Source organism: Dasypus novemcinctus, chromosome X, assembly GCF_030445035.2.
Source record: "Dasypus novemcinctus isolate mDasNov1 chromosome X, mDasNov1.1.hap2, whole genome shotgun sequence".
Taxonomy (NCBI): Eukaryota; Metazoa; Chordata; class Mammalia; order Cingulata; family Dasypodidae; genus Dasypus; species Dasypus novemcinctus.
The window spans coordinates 88,399,012-88,418,819 of NC_080704.1; positions in this window are offsets into that span (position 1 = coordinate 88,399,012).

Genomic DNA, 19,808 nt, shown 5'->3' on the forward strand with positions numbered 1-19,808 from the left:
AAGAGGACCTAAAGAAATGTAATATTCCATGTCAATGTATTGGAAGTCTAAATATAATTAAGAGGGCAGTCCCACCCAAACCGGTGTATAGATTTGTTCAGTCACAATATAAATTACAAGAGTAGTTTTTACTGAAGTTGAATAGCTAATTATGAAATTTATTTGGAAGGGCAAAGGGATCTGAATACCCAAAAATATATTGAACAAGAAAAACAAAATTGGAGCAATCACAATTTCTGACTTTAAAGCATACTACAAAGCTAAAGTGGTCAAAACTGTATGGTATGGGCACAAGGATAGACATACTGACAAAAGGGATAGAATTGAGGTGTATGATGTTAGATCCTCACATATATGGTCAACTGATACTTGAGAAGACCACTAAGCCCTCTCAACAGCTACTGAATGGCCCCTTCATCAAATGGTGCTTGGAGAACTGGATATCCATACTCAAAATAATGAAAGAGGAACACCATTTCACATCCTACACAAAACTTAAGATGGATCAAAGACTTAAGTATGAGTCAAGACCATAAAGCTCTTAAAAGACAATGGAGTGAAGCATCTATAAGATCTTCTAATAGGAAATGTTTTCATAAACTTAACACACAAAGCACAAGTAATGAAAGAAAAATTAGATAAAGGGGACCTTTTCAAAATTAAATACTTTTGTGTTTCAAAGGAGTTTGTCAAGGAAGTGTGAAGGCAGACTACTCAATGGGAGAAAATATTTGTTAACTATCTATCCAATAAAGGTCAAATATCCAGGATATATAAGGAAATCCTACATCTCAAAAATAAAAAGGTAGACAACCCATTTAAAAAATGGGAGAGATCTGAATAGACACTTCTCCAAAGAAGAAACACAAATGGCTAAAAAGCACATGAAAAAATACTCAACATCACTAGCTATTAGAAAAATGCCAATCAAAACTACAATGAGATATCATGTTACACCTATTAGACTCAAAAATATTAAAGAACTACAAGTGTTGGAGAAGATGTGGAGGAACAGATACCCTCATCCACTCCTAGTGGGATTGAGGAATGTTGGCGCCATTATGGGTGATGATTTGGTTGTTCCTCAGGAAGCTAACTATAGAACTGCCATATAATCCAACAATCTCACAGCTGGGCATATACCCAGAAAAATTGAAAGCAAGGACATGAGCAGATACATGCACAACAATGTTCATAGCAGCATTATATATCCAGGTGTCCATCAACCAGAAGAATGGATAAACAAATTGTGATGTATACATATGATGGAAAATTACTCATTTGTAAGAAGGAATGAGATATTGACACATGGGACAACGTGTGAATCATGAAGACCTTATGTTGATTAAAGAAAGCCAGTCATTAAAGGACAGATATTACATAACCTCACTGATATGAATTAAGCAAATTGAACAGACTCAGAGAGCTAAATTCTGGAAGATAGATTATTAGGAGACAGAGAGGGAGTAGAATGTGGTGAGACAATGCTTCAAAATGTGCAAAACTTATGATAAAGTATAAGGACAGTGGTTTGGCAGTCAAAGAGGTGATAGTGGTTCAGGGATGTCAATGAAGTCAATGATGCTAGAAGGTGAGTGTGAGCAGTGTGGGAGATTGGATGAGTTATCCATGGAATTGCGGGGAGGGCTGGAGGAAGGAAGAAGTGAATTCAGAGGATTTGTAGGTCTGTGTTTAAAGCTAATGGGGGGGATATTCTTTTAGCAAATATGGTAGGGGAGGGTTATTGGAGCAGGGCATCCAGGCTTGGGGGTTATGTGGATAGGGTGCAAATGTGGCATGCTTCTATGGAATATGAAAGTGTTCATCTTGTCATGGGTTGTTATGACAGTGGGTGGAGACCCACACAATAAACAAGAAAATATTTTCCTCCCATCCTGTGGAATCTTGCTAGGTTCTTAAATCGTGGGGCAAGAGACTCTGGAGAATATAGGCGGTGCCTAATAAAAGAAGACTGACCAATATGTCGAATCCTCAATATTAATGGAAATAACTATGAAACATTCTTCAAAAGTTGCAACTTAGTGGCTAACATGTTTTCTTAGGGGATGGGGAAGGAAGAATGGAGGGAGCATGGGACATTTTTAGGACATTGGTATTGTTCTGTGTGATCTTTCAATGATGGATCTAGGCCATTTTGCATTTTGTGAAAACCTATTAAAGTGTACAGTACAGAATGTGAACTATAATGCAAACCATCAATTATGGCTAGTGGAGGTGCTTCAATATTTGCTCATCAATTGTAATAAGCATAAAATACTTATGTAAGTTGTTATTAATAGGGAAAAATGTGAGAGGGGAAGGGGGTTAGGTATATGGGAATCTCCCATTTTCTATGTGACTTTTCAGTAACATAAATCTTATTTGAAAATAAAGTGAAAACAAATAAGACATTCAGGGAACATGAGGAAGAAATTGCTACTGTACAAAAAGAAAACATCTTACCAGGACAAAAGACAATATATAAAAATAATTTTATTTTATTTTTTATTTTATATTTTCCAATTATTTTATTTTTTTGACTTTATTTTTGAGAAGGGTTTTGGTTGCACGAGAGTTGAAGCTGTAGCAGGGTAGGATCACTGATGCAGGGTGTTGGCAGTGCGAGGATGATGAGAGGGATGCACCTGGGGCATGCTTCTATGGAATGTGAATGTGTTCAAGTGACCATGGTGTGTGTCTCTGTGGGTGGAGACCCACAGAATAATCAATGGAATATTGAATTCCCATCCTGGGTAGTCTTTATACATTTTCTAAGAGAGTAGCAACAATGTCTAGAATACATGGGAAGTGCCTAGTGAAGGAAGATAAACCAAAATTGTGCTGGGCAAGTATAATGAACTGCAGAAAAAGTGTAGGCTGCAACTCTTATGAAATTCCAGCCTCAACTGGCACATGACTAGAACAAAGATTTAAGACTCTGTGATATATATTTCATGGGTAATGTGGTAACAATAGGTTCAAATAAAAGGGTCAGACGAACCATGTGTAATGAAATTATAAATGACTGTAACTCTGTTAGATTGGAGAAAGAGGATAAGATATATCTCAAGATAAGGCCCACCAAAAGAGTGCCAAATCCCTGGAGGATGTATGTCCTCCCTACAATGTCCAGATGTCTCTAGAGCTCTCAGGAGCATCCCTGCTTGAGTCATTTTTACTGTAGCAGTCAGTGAGATCCTCCTGATATGTGCATAATTGTAAATTCTAGAATGACCTTCTGACTCATTTTGAAACTCTTATCCGTAAAAACTCTTGAATTAATAGTTCCTCCATTTAGTCAAGGTCTTTTTCCAAGTGAATCACTACTCGGTGTTTAGTAATAATCCCTTGGTGCCTATGTACTCTGGGGATTATTGTCCCTCTATTAGAGAATGTAGCAGTACTCTGCAAGATTTCATTATGATATTTTGTTGGTTATTGCGTGGGTCTCCATGCACTGAGATTATACCCCATGACCATAGGAACACATTCATATTCCACAGAGGAATACCTCAGGTGCATCTTTCTCCACACATTCCCTATTACTTCTATGATGCACGAGTGGTCCTCCCCTGCATTAGTTGTAAATTTTCTCTCAAACCTTCTCCCAAACAAAGCCAAAAATGTTTTTCTCTTGCATTGTGCCTTTTATCAGCATAAGATCTGCTTACTTTTATGTGTTTACAATTTCTTCTGTGTTTCTCATGTCTTCTTTCTTTTTAAAATTTATTATCAAGAATCTTTAGGCTACAGAAAAGTCACAACAAAAATATGGAGGGGAAAAGGGTGGGGCACATGGGAATCTCCTATATCTTTTATGTAATATTTATGTAATATAAAGCTTCTTTAAAATAAAATTCAAAAGATAAATAGGGGGTTGCTTTCCTCATACATCCTCCATTATCAACACATGGTTGGTGATAATAGTCAGCTGATATTATCTCATAATCTGTAACAAGTGTTCTGCCACAGTATGGGGTGTTGGTGAAAGGTTGTTGTAGGGAATTCTATACATGTGTATGACTGTTTTGTAGGTTCAGAACTTCTGTAATAAAAGTATATTAGAAATAATACAGTGAGTTTGGGGAAATACATCACATGTAAGACACAGACTGTTGTTGTAGTAATACTTTGATGATGCTCTTTCATAATTTTTACAAATGTTTCACAACAACACGAGGTATTTGCGGTGGAATGATGTATGGGAGCCCCATATGATACTATGCATGTTTGTTTTATAAGTTCATAACTTTTACTATACACTTATTATTGATGTATGTTCATGTATGAATGATATACTTCAATAAATTGTTTTTAAAATGAAAAATATATATAGGAAATTCCAATATACCCCACCTTCTCTACTTCCCACATTTTCCCCTATTGATAATATCTTCCATGAGTATGGTACATTTATTATAATTGATGAAAAAATATCAAACATTTGTTATTAACCATGATCAATAGTTTACATTATTGTTTACACTTTGCACCATGCAATTTTATGTTTTGAAAAAATGTATAATGAACTATATCCCTCATTGCAAAATCATGCAGAACAATTCCAATCTCCTTAAAATTTCCTATGTTCCATATATTTTTCCCTTCTCCTCCCTACAGAAATTATGGTAACCACTAGGTTTCAATTTTTCAAGAAGAAGGTTCATAGTTACATGCATTAATATTGAGGGCTTGACATATTGGTCTGTGTTCTTTTATTAGATACTGACTATGGTACTCAAAAGATTCTTGTCTCTGTATTTTAGAATGTAGAAGGACTCCTCAGGGTGGGAGTTTAATATTTTGTTCATTATTGTTTGGGTTTCCACCCTCTGAAAAACTAGCTTACAACCATATGAACACATTTATATTCCATGGAATATTCACATTATCCCACAAATCCCCTCATCACCAATGCCCTGCAACAGTGACCCTCCACTGCCTTATCCACCAAAGGAACATACCTACAAGTGCATTTTCAGCCATAGACCTAGGCCTTGCCAGAGTTCACCTCTTCTTTCCTTCAGCTGCTCCCCCAGTTCCATGGATAGTCCAAACCCCCAACTCTGCTTACCTTCACATTCCAGCACTGTTGACCCCACTCACATCCCTGCGTCACATCCTCTGTCAAACCTCCCACAACACCTTATGGGTTTTGCCCAGATTGAACATTAGCTCACCACTCTCAACTCCCTTTCTTTCTCCTGGTAACATATCTTCCAGACACTACTTCTGTGAGCCAGAAAGCTATTTCTAATAGTTTTTCCCAAATGAATAGGTAGTTGTTAGATTAAAATATGTTGATGAGCATGAAGAGCTTTTAATAGTGTCTGGGGCAATTCAAGCAGTTTTATTGAGTTAGGATTGCATTAGCTTACATGCTACCATGATTTAAGGTGATAGCAATTGTTCCAGAATAGTTCACAATGAAGGACTATCTTGCTGAATATCTGCTCATTCCTATAATTATGAATCCTTAAGTAAGAATTCTCTAAAATTGGAATTGTTGGGTCAATGGATATATGCGTTTTTAAAATTTCTAGCTCTTTCCAAATTGCTTTTCTTTGAGAAGTAACTGCTTCTCTGTATCCTCTTCCACATGGGTATTATTGATACAATCTTTGGTGATAATATTTTGCCAATCTTTTAAGTTTCCACTAATTTCACCAACTTTTCTGGGAATGAGAATAGAATTTTATTGAAGACTTTGGAAGAAAATGAGCAGCGGAAATGCTTTATTAAGACTGTGATTGGATAAATTTTCCATTCTGCAACATGAATAGACTATATGCTTAAAATGGCTGCTTTGGTATATATTGAATATGTAAGCATTAAAAAATCAGATTCTGTTTTGAGGAACATTTTAACACATTGACAAAAATTACACATATAACTAATACGAATTGGCAGCATGCTTGCACTCTGTGAGTTTAAAAGCTTCTGAATAAAGGTTAAATCCTCTATATTTGGGGCACCAGACTAATTGACATCATGGTGATGAAATAAGCAATTAAATTATTGAAAAACAATATGAAGGTGCTAGAATGTATGGCAACTTCTTGAAGAACTTACTATTTTCCCCGCAAGACTCTGGTATAAGTTACCCCACAGCGTAAGTGATCTGATCAATACCACCAAAATGACATCAGCAAAAGCTTTCCTGGTTTCCTGTTTCTCTATGCCCTAAAATATCATTAGGTTGTAATGCAAAAAACTATGGAAATCACGTAGAGTAAAACTGTATCTAGGCTTACGAGCCAGACAATTATTTGGTTGGTTAATCACATAGCAATTGTTTTTTTATTGTAATTTATGTTCTGATTGTTAAGAAACCTTGATCATATCTACTATTTTGGGAGGTATTCATTTTTCTTCAACCAGGGAAGAAAAATAACAATTTGGTATGACTCAATCTATGTCTGGCCTTTTTAATCTAATATTTTGATTGAAGACCAGTGTGGCATCTAGTAATACCCGACTTCAGCATCTTGTTTTGCTATTTATTTCACATGTATTCTTGCAACAATCCTCTGAGGCAAGGATTTTTATCTGCATTTTTCAGCAGAGCCGAAACTGGAGCCCAGGCCATTATCTCTTGTGCTTTTCCTTAGGTTAACAGAGGAAACCTTTGATGAATAACAGCATGGCAGTAGCTTTGTAAATGCAAAAATAAGCTTAATGTTTTTTACTGCAAAATAGGAGAGTAATATAGAATTTTTACAAAACACTTCAGAAAATCAGGACATTTACCTTTCAAGTCCAATTCATGCCAAATTGGCCTTCTAAGCTTTCAAAAATTACAGCAAAGTAATGTGCATTTGCTTTATCTTTACAAGTAAAATTACAATTAATAGAGACAAAGATTTCCAGATGTTTTGTATTTACATCTTCCACCCTAATAAAGAAATAAAAGCAGACACTTTTCAGTGTCATGCATATATGTGCTCTGACCTGAGGGCCACCGTATTCAACTCAATTAAACAGAATTACTGAACACCTATCACATATATGACAGTAACTTTTAATCTGGTGGTGGAGATCATAATAGATATGCATGTATGCATAGAACTAAAATCTCAAAGAGAATGTAAATACCTACGTGTGGAAGAGGTGAAAAAATTGGAAAGATTCCATCCAACAAGGTAAGTAAAAGGAGACAGAGAGGTTGTCAGGTAAGAGTAGGGGGTTTGAGCATATCCTTTACAGAAATATGGGGAAGATTTTAACTGGCAGGAAAGAGAGAGGGGCTCTAGAAAAACAGCTTGTTTCATACAAATGATTACAAATGAGAAAGTGCAGTGTTTGGGGAATAGTGACAATCTTGTTTGTTTAAGACATGATGCATTTTTAGGAATGTAGGAAGAGAGGAAGATGGAACAATAGAGTGGAACCATGTTAAGGAGGGTATTCAGATCCAAGTAAAGGAGTTTGACAAACAACATAATAAACAATGGTGGATCAATGAAGGTTTCTGGGCAAGGAAAATGACACAATTAGGGCTGAACTTGAAGCAAATGAAACTGTTAGCTGCATGAAGGGTATATGGCAGAACATGAACTATGTGATGAGTTAGAAGACTATTGCAGTAGCTGAGATGAGAGATGAAAAGAGCTTGAGATGAGAGTGGTATTGGGCAGATAAAAGACACTGCAGGGATGGAAACTAGGTAAATTGGTACTTGATTAGATGACAGTGGTATGAGTAAGGCAATGGGGAGGTAAGTATATGAACATGAGGGTACGATTTTCTGCCTCTAGGAATGGAAGACCAGTAAAAGAAATAGGGAATCTTGGTTTAAGAACTGATTTGCAAAGTGATTGTTTGGAAGGGAACTTTATACAATGAATACTTCTAAGTGAACATTGTTACAAAGGATAGAAAAATTTCATTCAAAGACATTTATAGTCACTGTAATACTGGAGACAGTGATGGTGTTACAAATGAGTTCAAAGTCTCTCCTAAAGTAGAATATGGTTGCTGGGGAAATAGGGCTGCTGTTTGGGACATAAAGCTATAGAAATAATATAAAATTAGTGCACATCAAAATATTACAGACTAGAAGAGTTTGGAGAAAGAACAGAGAATAGAGATACATACAGAGAAATGAAAACCCCTATTTGAATCTGTTAGGAATTAGATAGTGTTTAACGAATAAGAATGGGTTTTTCTATTAAGGAATTTATGTGCTAAACAGGAGTCAGGAAATGAGCCTGGAGGCCAAATCTGACCCCAAATCTATTTTGTATGGCCAGTGATCTGAGAAGGTTCTTCATTTTTAAAAGTTGAAAACAATTAAAAGAAGAATAATATTTCATGACACATGAAAATTCTATGAATTTTTCATATTTTTTCTGTTTTGTTCTATTTTTTATCTTTTTTTAAAGACACATAGAACACACAAAATGTTACATAAAAAATATGAGGGCAGGAGGAAGGGGCGGGTGGGAGAGGGCGCAGAGTGTGGCTGCTCCGGCTGCTGCCTCTGCTGGTCTCAAAAACAGGTTTTTGAGCATTAGAAATTCTTCAGGACCAGGCTGTTTTGGGATTTTGCAGGTCAGGAGGTGTCTGGACATCGATTTCGTGGGAAGGTAATAGAGAAAATTCGTGTTAAAGATAAAATTGAGGCTCGCTTACACGGAGGTGGAGGCTGTGGGCTGATGCTCCCTCCTGAGGTGGGCGGCGCTGTGGCACCGGCACTGTGGCTGTGATTCCTGGAGGCTCTGCTGTACGACTGGGGAATTCATAAGCCCTGAGTGGGCTATTGGGGGGCTAACAGGGCAGGAGGCCTTCGCAGACCGATTTGGGGAGATAGACGGGAGTTTTATTGTGAGGAGGGGAATTTTTGATTGTGGACACAAATAATAGCACTTCCGGCTAGAGCCCTGCCCCCAAGGCTGGCTGCCAATCTGCAGCAGCCTTATCACTGGCAGCAAAGAGACGTCACCAGGAGGCTATTTCGGGGGATGGCAGGGTGGGAGGCAGCTGGAAGGCTGATTAGGGGAATTTTTTGTGAGGCGTGGGATTTTTGATTTTGGACACTGATACAGTGCTTCTGGCTAGAGCCCCGCCCCCTAAGCCTAGCTGTGGATCTACAGCATCCTTAAATTGGATGCAATATAGAGGCGCCCCCACCTGTCTGTTTCAGGGGCCTGCAGGGCGGGAGGTGTCCTAAAGTCGAATCGGTGATACAGTCACACAAGAGACCCTAGTGAAAGGGGGAATTGTGGGTTTCGGAAACATAGATCAGAGTTTGTGGACGTGACCGCTCCCATAGGGCTGGCACCCAGCTGCGGGGATCCCTGAAGCCTGTATTGCACTGCCGTGCTCCCAGGCTCCCTGTTAACCAGATTTGAGGTTGCCAGGTCTGTGTCCCTTAAACCCTGGTGGCCCACACCCCAGAGACTCACACCTCTAGAGTCTGCAATATCACAGACTTTCCATCCCTGAATCCACCATGCCCTGGGCCCATCTGAGATCCATGATTGTTCTAGCCCTCAACGTTAGCATTTTTTTTTTTAATTTTACTTTTTACTTTTTTATTTTTTATTGTCCTGGTTGCTAATATTGCATTATTTCCTAGTTTTTTCTCCCATTGTATCCCCCAAGGTCTTTTTCTATTTTCATTTATTTAGGGGTTTTTTGTTGTTGCTGCAGTTGGTGTTCTATATCTCCTTTTCTCTTCCTTACTTGTTCCCCTCCTTTTTCTTTACCCACCCCCCTTTTTCTTTCTTTCTTTCTTCTCTCCCTTTTTTTTTCTCTCTTTTCCCTTGTCCCTCACTTTCTTCTTATTTTATTTTCTCTTAATTATACAATAGGTGCTGCAGGGAACACCTCACATTTGCTGGGTTTCCTCATCCTCTGTTGCCTCATTTCTGTGTGAATTGATTTTGGCTACCTACACTATCCCCTTTCCTCCACATGTTGATATCCTCCAAAATCTACTGTCTCTCCTACATTCCACCTCCCTTTCTTTGATCCCCAAATAGTCTAATTCTTAATTTCTATTACCTTTATTTTGTTTTCTGTCTTTTATCCACTCTTGAAACTATTGTCTCTCTTTTCTCTTTCCCTCTCTCACGAAAACACTAGCCTATTAATTCATACCATATTCCTCCCATATTCAGTCTACTACCTCATTATAGGTACTCTACTTACTACTATAACTCTACAGAAGTTACATGAATCTAATAACCATCCTCCTAGATCTCATGTTGTTGCTCTGTTAACATTTATTACCAATACTTCTTTACACATTTTCCTTTCTTACACAATTGCCTTTCCCTGGCCCTAATACTTTCCTTCAAAGTGAACTCACCCAGCAATAAGAAATTAGAATAAGAAGAACAAAGTGACAAAGGGAAGATATAATACTTATGCAAAAACAACAGCTAATTAATCCCCAAGACTAGACAAAAAAGCTAAGGAAATGATTAAACCCGTCAAGATAAAATGGTGACCAGACAGCAACAAAAATCTACAAACCAAACCAGTAATCAGGAAAACATGGATGAATCCAATTAACAAACTAAAAACCAGGAAGGGGAGCAGAACTTCACACAAGTAATTAAAGATCTCAGAACATTTATCATGGACAAATTTAATGAAGTAAAGGAAGAGGTTAACAACAAGAAGACAACACTTGGAGGGGAAATTGGAGACACACGCAAAAAGATAATAGATATGATGGGAATGAACATCACAGTTCAAGAAATCAAAAACACACTCGCAGCAAATAGCAGCAGATTAGAAGAGGCAGAGCAGAGAATTTGCAATGTGGAAGACAGTACATCAGAAAAAAAACAGATAGTAGAATTGGTCAATAAAAAGATAGAAAAAATTCAGCTAGGACTTAGGGACATGAATGACAATGTAAAATGCACAAACATACGTATTATGGGCATCCCAGAAGGAGAAGAGAAAGGAAAGGGATCAACGCAGGAAATAATGGCTGAAAACTTCCCAAATCTACTGAAATAGACAGATGTACATATCCAAGAAGCACAGCGCACCCCAAATATCATAAACCCCAACAGGCCCACTCCAAGACATATACTTGTCAAATTATCCAACGCTCAAGACAAGGAGAAAATTCTAAAAGCAGCAAGAGAAAAGAAAACCATCACATACAAGGGAAGCTCCATAAGATTAAGTGCTGATTTCTCATCTGAAACCATGGAGGCAAGAAGGAAGTGGTATGATATAGTCAAGGTACTAAAATGAAAACATTTCCAACCAAGAATGATCTACCCAGCTAAACTAGCATTCAAAAATGATGGAGAGTTCAAAATATTTACAGATAAACAGAAATTGAAAGAATATGCCAACAAGAAACCTCCCCTTCAAGAAATTCTAAAGGGAGTTCTGCAGAAAGAAAGGAAAAAACAGGACAGATAGAGTTGGAGGAGAGTGTAAGAGCAACAAAAAAGACAAAAAGAGAAAAACAAACAAACAAATATAACAAACACAAGTCCAATCAAATATGGCTAACATAAATAATTCCTTGAAAGTAATAACACTGAATGTCAATGGATTTAACTCACCTATCAAAAGATTCAGACTGGGACATTGGATAAGGAAATATGACCCATCTATATGCTGTCTACAAGAGACACATCTTAGTCCCAGAAATTCATGGAGGCTGAAAGAGAATGGTTGGAAAACAATCTTACAAGCAAACAATAACCAAAAAAAGGAAGGAGTAGTTATATTAATATCAGATAAAATAGACTTTAAATGTGAAACAATTGTGAGAGACAAAGAAGGATACTACATATTAGTGAAAGGGACAATCTGTCAAGAAGAACCAACAATCATAAATATTTATGCTCCTAACAAGGGTGCCTCTAAATATGTGAGGCAAATGCTGGAAAAACTAAGTGAAAGAATACATGCATCTACAAGTATAGTGGGGGATTTTAATACACCACTATCAACTCTGGCCAGAACATCTCAAAAGATAATCATTAAAGAAATGAAATATTTGAACAGTATATTAGAGGAGCTGGATCTAATAGACATATACAGATCGTTACACCCAAATACAGCAGGATATACATTTTTCTCAAGGGCACATGGATCATTCTCCAAGATGGACCATATGCTAGGCCACAAAGAAAGGCTTAATGAATTCAGAAAGATCAAAATCATACAAAATAATATTTCTGACCACAGTGGAATGAAGGTGGAAATCTGCAAGGGCCAGAGGCCCAGCTTTCATACCAAGATATGGAAATTAAATAGCACTCTCTTAGAAAAACAGTGCGTCAAAGAGGAAATCTCAAAAGAAATCAATGACTACCTTGAAACAAATGATAATGATAACAGAACATACCAAAATTTATGGGATGCAGCAAAAGCAGTACTGAGAGGGAAATTTATAGCCATAAATTCACACATCAATAAAGAAGAAAAAGCATAATTTGAAGAACTAACTGTGCATCTGGAGGAATTAGAAAAAAAACAACAAAGTAATCCCACAGGAAGAAGAAGGAAGGAAATAACAAAGATAAGAGCAGAACTAAATGAAATAGAAAATAAGAAAGTACTTGAAATGATAAACAAGACTAAGAGCTGGTTTTTTGAGAAGGTCAATAAAATTGACAAACCTTTAGCAAGACTAACGAAGGAAAAAAGAGAGAAGATGCAAATACACAAAATAAGAAATGAAAAGGAGATATCACCACTGACCCCACAGAAATAAAGACTATCATAAGAGGATACTTTGAAAAACTATATTCCAACAAAAACAACATTTCAGAGGAAATGGACAAATTCCTAGAAATACATAAACAGCCTATATTGACAAAAGAAGAAATTGAAGATCTCAACAAACCAATCATGAGTAAAGAGATAGAATCAGTCATTAAAAACCTCCCAACTAAGAAGAGCCCAGGGCCAGTTAGCTTCACAGGTGAATTCTACAAAACATTCTGGAAAGAATTAACACCGATCCTGCTGAAACTCTTCCGAAAAATCGAAACAGAAGGAACATTGCCAAACTCCTTCTATGATGCCAACATTACCCTAGTACCAAAGCCAAACAAAGACACCACAAGAAAGGAAAATTACAGACCAATTTCTCTAATGAACCTAGACGCAAAAATACTTAACAAAATCCTTGCTAATCATATTCAGTGACACATTAAATGAATTATATACCACCACCAAGTGGGATTCATTCCAGGTATGCAAGGATGGTTCAACATAAGAAAATCAATCAGTGTAATACACCATATAAACAGATTGAAGGAAAAAAATCACATGATTATGTCTATAGATGTAGAAAAAGCATTTGACAAAATAGAGCACCCTTTCTTGATAAAAATACTCCAAAAGATCGGAATACAAGGAAAGTTCTTGAACATGATAAAGAGTATTTATGAAAAACCCATAGCCAACATTGTTTACAATGGAGAAATCCTAAAATCCTTCCCCCTAAAATCAAGAACAAGACAAGGATGCCCACCATCTCCCCTTCTATTTAACATTGTCTTAGAAGTACTTGATCAAGCACTGAGGCAAGAACCTGATATAAAAGGCATTCAAAATGGAAAGGAAGAAGTCAAAATTTCATTATTTGCAAATGACATGATCCTATACATAGAAAACCCTGAGAGGTCTACAACAAAGCTTTTAGAACTCATAAATGAGTTTAGTAAAGTCACAGGTTATAAGATCAATGCGCAAACATCAGTAGCATTTCTGTACACCAATAATGAGCAAGATCAGGAGGAAATCAAGAAACAAATACCTTTCACAATAGTAAATAAAAAAATCAAATATTTAGGAATAAACTTCACTACAGATGTAAAAAACTTATACACCAAGAACTATACAAGACTGTTCAAGGAAATCAAAGAAGATCTAAATAAATGGAAGAATATTCCCTGATCATGGATAGGAAGACTAAATATTATTAAGATGTCTATCCCACCAAAACTGATCTACACATTCAATGCAATCCAAATAAAAATCAACACAGCCTTCTTAAAGAATGAGAAAAACTAACTATTAAATTTATTTGGAAAGGAAAGTGATCCTGAATGGCCAAAGACATATTGAAAAAGAAAAATGAAATTGGAGGAATCACACTACAGGACTTCAAAGCATACTACAAAGTTACAGTAGTGAAAACAGCATGGTATTGGAATAAGGAGAGACACACAGACCAATGGAATCGAATTGAAAGTTCTGATGTAGAACCTCATATATATAGCCATATAATATTCGATACAGCCACCAAACCCTCTCAACTGGGAGAGAATGACGTATTCAACAAATGGTGCATGGAGAACTGGATATTCATATGTAGAAGAATGAAAGAGGATTACCATCTCACACCTTATACAAAGATCAACTCAAGATGGATCAAAGACCTAAATATAAGAGCCAAGACCATAAAGACCTTGGAAAGCAGTGTAGGGAAACATCTACAGAACCTTGTAATAGGAAATGGCTTCATGAACTTCACAAAAAAAAGCACAAGCAGCAAAAGAACAAATAGATAAATATGACTTCCTCAAAATTAAAGCCTTCTGCACCTCAAAGGAGTTTGCCAAGAAAGTAAAAAGGGAACCTACACAATGGGAGGAAATATTTGGCAACCATATATCTGATAAGAGACTTATAGCTTGCATATATAAAGAACTCCTATACCTTGAAAATAAAAAGATAAACAACCCATTTAAAAAATGTGGAAAAGATTTAAACAGACACTTCTCCAAAGAAGAAATACAAATGGCCAAAAAGCACATGAAAAAATGCTCCAAATCATTAGCTATCAGCGAAATGCAAATCAAAACTACAATGAGATACCATCTTACTCTCATAAGATTGGAGCTATGAAAAAAACAGAAGAATACAAATGCTGGAGAGGATGTGAAGAAAGGGGAACACTCATCCACTGCTGGTGGGAATGTAGAAGGATCCAACCATTCTGGAGGACAGTTTGGCAGTTTCTCAAAAAACTAACCATAGATTAGCCATATGACCCAGCAATTCCACTGTTGGGTATATACCCAGCTGAACTGAAAACAAAGACACAAACTGATATATGCACACCAATGTTCATAGCAGCATTGTTCACTATTGCCAAAAGTTGGAATCGACCCACATGCCCATCAACAGAGGAGTGGATCAATAAAATGTGGTATATACATACAATGGAATACAACTCGGCTTTAAGAACAAATACACTACAAACACACGTGATAACATGGATGAATCTTGAGAACCTTGTTGAGTGAAGCAACCCAGGCATTGAAGGACAAATACTACATGACCTCAATGATATGAAATAAGTAAACCAAGCTGCCTCAGAGAGCTAGTGAGTGGAAGATATGCTTACAGGAATCGGGGAATAGAGGAAGGATGTAAGCTGACATCTACATGGGTGAAATCTATGATAAGCTGGAAGTATGTGTACAAGGAAGGGATAAAATGGGGCATAGGGTTACCTTTGGATGGGGCTTTTGGGGTTTGAGGGGGGCTAGGGATGGGCGGATGGGTAATATTGCCCAAGAAATTGGGGGAAGGGTGGGGCAACACCTGAACATAGGAGATTGTCAGGTGTTGGTTGAGAGTATAATGCTGAGAAAACCTTTTCAAAATATAATTAGGAAAGTTACCTATTTAAGATACTCAAAGGGGATACCCTGACACAGGACAGACTCCTAGGGAATATGTGAATCCTCATTTTGTCAGAGTGGGTTATACCATTGGGTAGAGACCCTTATAATAAGAGTGAAGGTAGACCCACAACCTGGCGAGGACTAATGTCATCAAATAGAGGGAACTGTATCTCTCAAGAGAAATGGTGGCTCCTAGGGCATTAGGGAAGTTGAGCAGGTCAGGTCCTCAGCACTGTTGCCAGTATTTCTGAACATGGCTCCTCAGGAAATGAAGATTGACTGTCACTGTGGGTTCCAAAGGGAGGGGGAAATAGATATTGAATAGATGGAACCAGAGTAAATTTGAGGGCAAGGGAAGTCTTTCACAAGAGTACACAAGGTTGGATATAAAACATGTAATATTACATCAAAAACAAATAGGGGACTACAGACTAATAATGTAAACCATAATGTAAAACATAGGATAACTAACAAATTTAGAAAACTGTATAGCATAGAGTATAAACCACAATGTAAACACAAATGTTACCTTGCTTGAAAGCTATTATCTCAATATCTGTACATCAGTTTCAGTAAATATGATATGAATAAGTTAAAAGATTATCTCTGTGGAAGGGAAAAGGTTTTATAATGGATATGTGGGACTACTGTATATTGTATATATGAATTACTGTGATCTAAGGCTCTTTTGAAGAGAAGCTAAATAATTAGGGAAAAGAGAAAAGAAAAAGGATGCAGAATTTTTCCAAATCAATATGTACTCTATATCTAACCTTTAAACTCATGGCTATATTTCATTTTACTATTAAGGGAACCTGACATTATATTGGGCTTCACTGTTCAGGAAGTTTTAGATCAAAGGGTGGTTCAACAATGGCAGCGGAGGAATACTGGTATGGGATGTTATTGACAGGGGACATATGGTTGACAGGGAGTTTATACAGGGCATGTGCCCAGGGTGCAAGGAAATGTTTGGATATACTCATAGTGGAAACAATTAAAAACAACAGCTGGGGGGGTACTGTGTTCCTGGCCGGGGAGGGGGGGCTCTGTCGTGGTCCCTAGGGGAGCAGCAGCAGTCCCCCAAGTGCAACGGCAAGGACCAGGAAGGAATGAGGGTCCAACAGTGACCCCCTGATACTAATGACTATGCTTGTGATCCTATACACCTGAAATAAGAACAAGGCCTAGAGCAGCACTGTGCCTAGGGGTTCCCTCCTGACAGCCTCCGTGTTACTCAAATCTGGCCAGTATAAAACCAAACTCAGCATGTAAATGCACTGCCTTCCCCCCAGCGTGGGACATGACACCCAGGGATGAGCCTCCCTGGCACCGAGGGATCACTACCAAGTACCAGCTGATGATGTAACTAGAAAATGACCTTGAATTAAAGGTTCAACGTGGACCAGCAGAATATCCCTGTCTACATATAGTAACAGGAGTTAAAAATGCTATTTGATCTAAAGTAATGGGGAAATGGAAAGGACAAATGAGTTTATATGGCTATGAGTCTCTGAAAAAGAGTCTGGAGGTTGTCAGAAGGATTGCCCTTATGCACACGTGAGCAGAGTCCCAGAGACAGATAAAGTAGATACAACCCCAGGTATTGGTTCTTTTGAGGGCTAAAGAGACCCACAGGTTCTATGGTCATGGCAGATGGAGTTCACTGCCGTGTCAGTTGGCCCTTCTTTGGAGCTGGTGTTTCTGCATGATGGAACTGAACTCCGATGTGATCTCTTTTCACAAGCCTTTCTTGCTACTTTACTTGAATTTTAGTTGGTGCTGGGGTTTAAGATATATCTAGGGGATTTGAATCTCTGGACTGACAATATGATAGCCAAGCCCTGAGCCTCAACAGACTTCAGCTCCTACACTCTGATTTATTGGACTTACCCCACTCAGCTAACATGGAGTTGAATAATGTCAACCACCACGCCATGGAGCCTAGAGTGCCTACAACTGAAAGCAGGAGAATTGCATCCTGTATCCATGTGCAATCTAAGCCCCCTCTTGACATAGATGTGGAATGGACACATCCAAGCCAAGGTCCACAGGAAGGAGGAATACAGTAAGGATTAGAGTGGACTTAATGATATTCTATTCATGAACTATTGTGGTTAATAATCGAGAAAATATGGCATTGGTGTGGAAAAAGTGGGGGTGGGGAATGGGAGGAAGAGATGAGATGTGGAGGCATTTTCGGGACTTGGAGTTGTCCTGAGTGGTGCTGCAGGGACAATTGCTGGACATTCTATGTCCTCCCATGGCCCACTGGATGGAACGTGGGATAGTGTGGGCTATGGTGTGGACCATAGGCCATGGGGTGCAGCGATGCCCAGAGATGTACTCACCAGATGCAATGGATGTGTCATGATGATGGGGGAGCATGTTACTGTGGTTGGAGTGGTGGGGTGGGGGCGGTCAGGGTGAATGGGGACCTCATAGTTTTTGAATGTAATATTTTTTAAAAAAGAATAAATTAAGTAGAATTTGAAAAAAAATAAAAAATAAAAACAAAACAAAAAAATATATGAGGTTCCCATATACCCCAATCCCCACACTCCCACTCCTCCTACATTGATAAATTCTTTCATTAGTGTAGTACATTCATTGCGTTTGATGAGTACATTTTGGAGCATATCTACACAGCAAGGATTATCATTTATGTTGTATTTTATACTGTCTACCAGTCCATTCAGTGGGTCCTGCATCAGTCCCTGCAATGCAACTGAAGACAACTCCAAGTCCTGAAAATGCCCCCTATCACACCTCTTTTTCCCTCTCCCTGCTTTCAGCAACTTCTGTGGCTACTGTCTCCACATCAATGATATAATTTCTTCCATTGCTAGAGTCATAATAACTCTGTAGTAGAATATCAGTAAGTCCACTCTAATCCATATTTTCTTCCTTCTTCCTGAGGACCCGAGGATGGTGATGTCCACTCCACCTCTAAATCAAGAGCAGGCTTATATCCCACACGAATGATGGATGGAATTATCCTCCTAGCAGCTGTAGACTCTTTTGGTTCCCTGGTGTGGTGGTAGACCATCCTCACCTTCTTGTTAGCTGACCTTGGTAAGTCTAAGGAACTGGAGAGTAGGTGTTGCAACTCTGCTGAAGCTCAGGGCAAAGCTGGCATACAGTTCAGAGATTCAAGGCTCTTGAGTATACACCAACCCCAGCACCAACCACAGGTTCAGTAAAAGTGATAGAAATAGCTTGCATAGAGAGGTCACATCTGAGTTCAATGCCATCCCACTGAGGGGTAAAGATTCAAAGGTAAGGCCCACTGGTAAGGCACTGAATTCCAGAGCCACCTGTCATTGCCATAGGACCTGGGTGTCTCCACAGCCCTCAGGAGCACCACTCCCTAGCATTGTAACTACTTTGCCTGTCTCTGATGTCCTGCTGAGATGTACATAATTGCAACACCTCTGATGATCCCCCAACTCATTTTGAAATCTTGTAGTCATATAAACTAATTTGTCTTTACCACTTCTCCTTTTTATTCAAGGTCTTTTTCTAGATGAATCACTAACTGGTGCTCTGTAATAATCCCTCTGCACCAGGGAGGCTCATCCCAAGGAATCATATCACACCCTGGGGGAAGGCAATATGTCCAATTTTTTTTCCATTTTTTAATCTTTTTTAAAGATGCATAGATCACACAAAATGTTACATTAAAAAATATAAAGTTCCCATATACCCCCTCCTCACACCCCCTACTCTTCCCACATTGACAACTTCTTTCATTAGTGTGGAACATTCATTTTTTTTGGATATTTTTCATATTTTTAATACCTCAATTTAATTTTTACTTTATTTTATTTTTTCTAAATTATTATGTATTCTAATTCTAATCTTTAAGCCTGTCATTACTATTTCATTTTCTTATGAAATTATTTTGGCAATATATTAGATTTTATTTTTGAAAATTTTTGGGATCATAGAGGGGTTCAACTGTGGCACGGGAGGAGCACTGACAATACATATTTTTTTAATTAGAAAAGATATGAGTTTTAAACCTATCTTGCATAAAATACAGAGTTTCTGTACATCCCCCCACCATGAACACCTTACATTGTTATGAAACACTTGTTACTATAGATGATATCTCTTTATTTAAAATTGTACTCTTTTTAGCAGTAGTTTCCTTTGTTACAATTGGTGAGTGTTAAA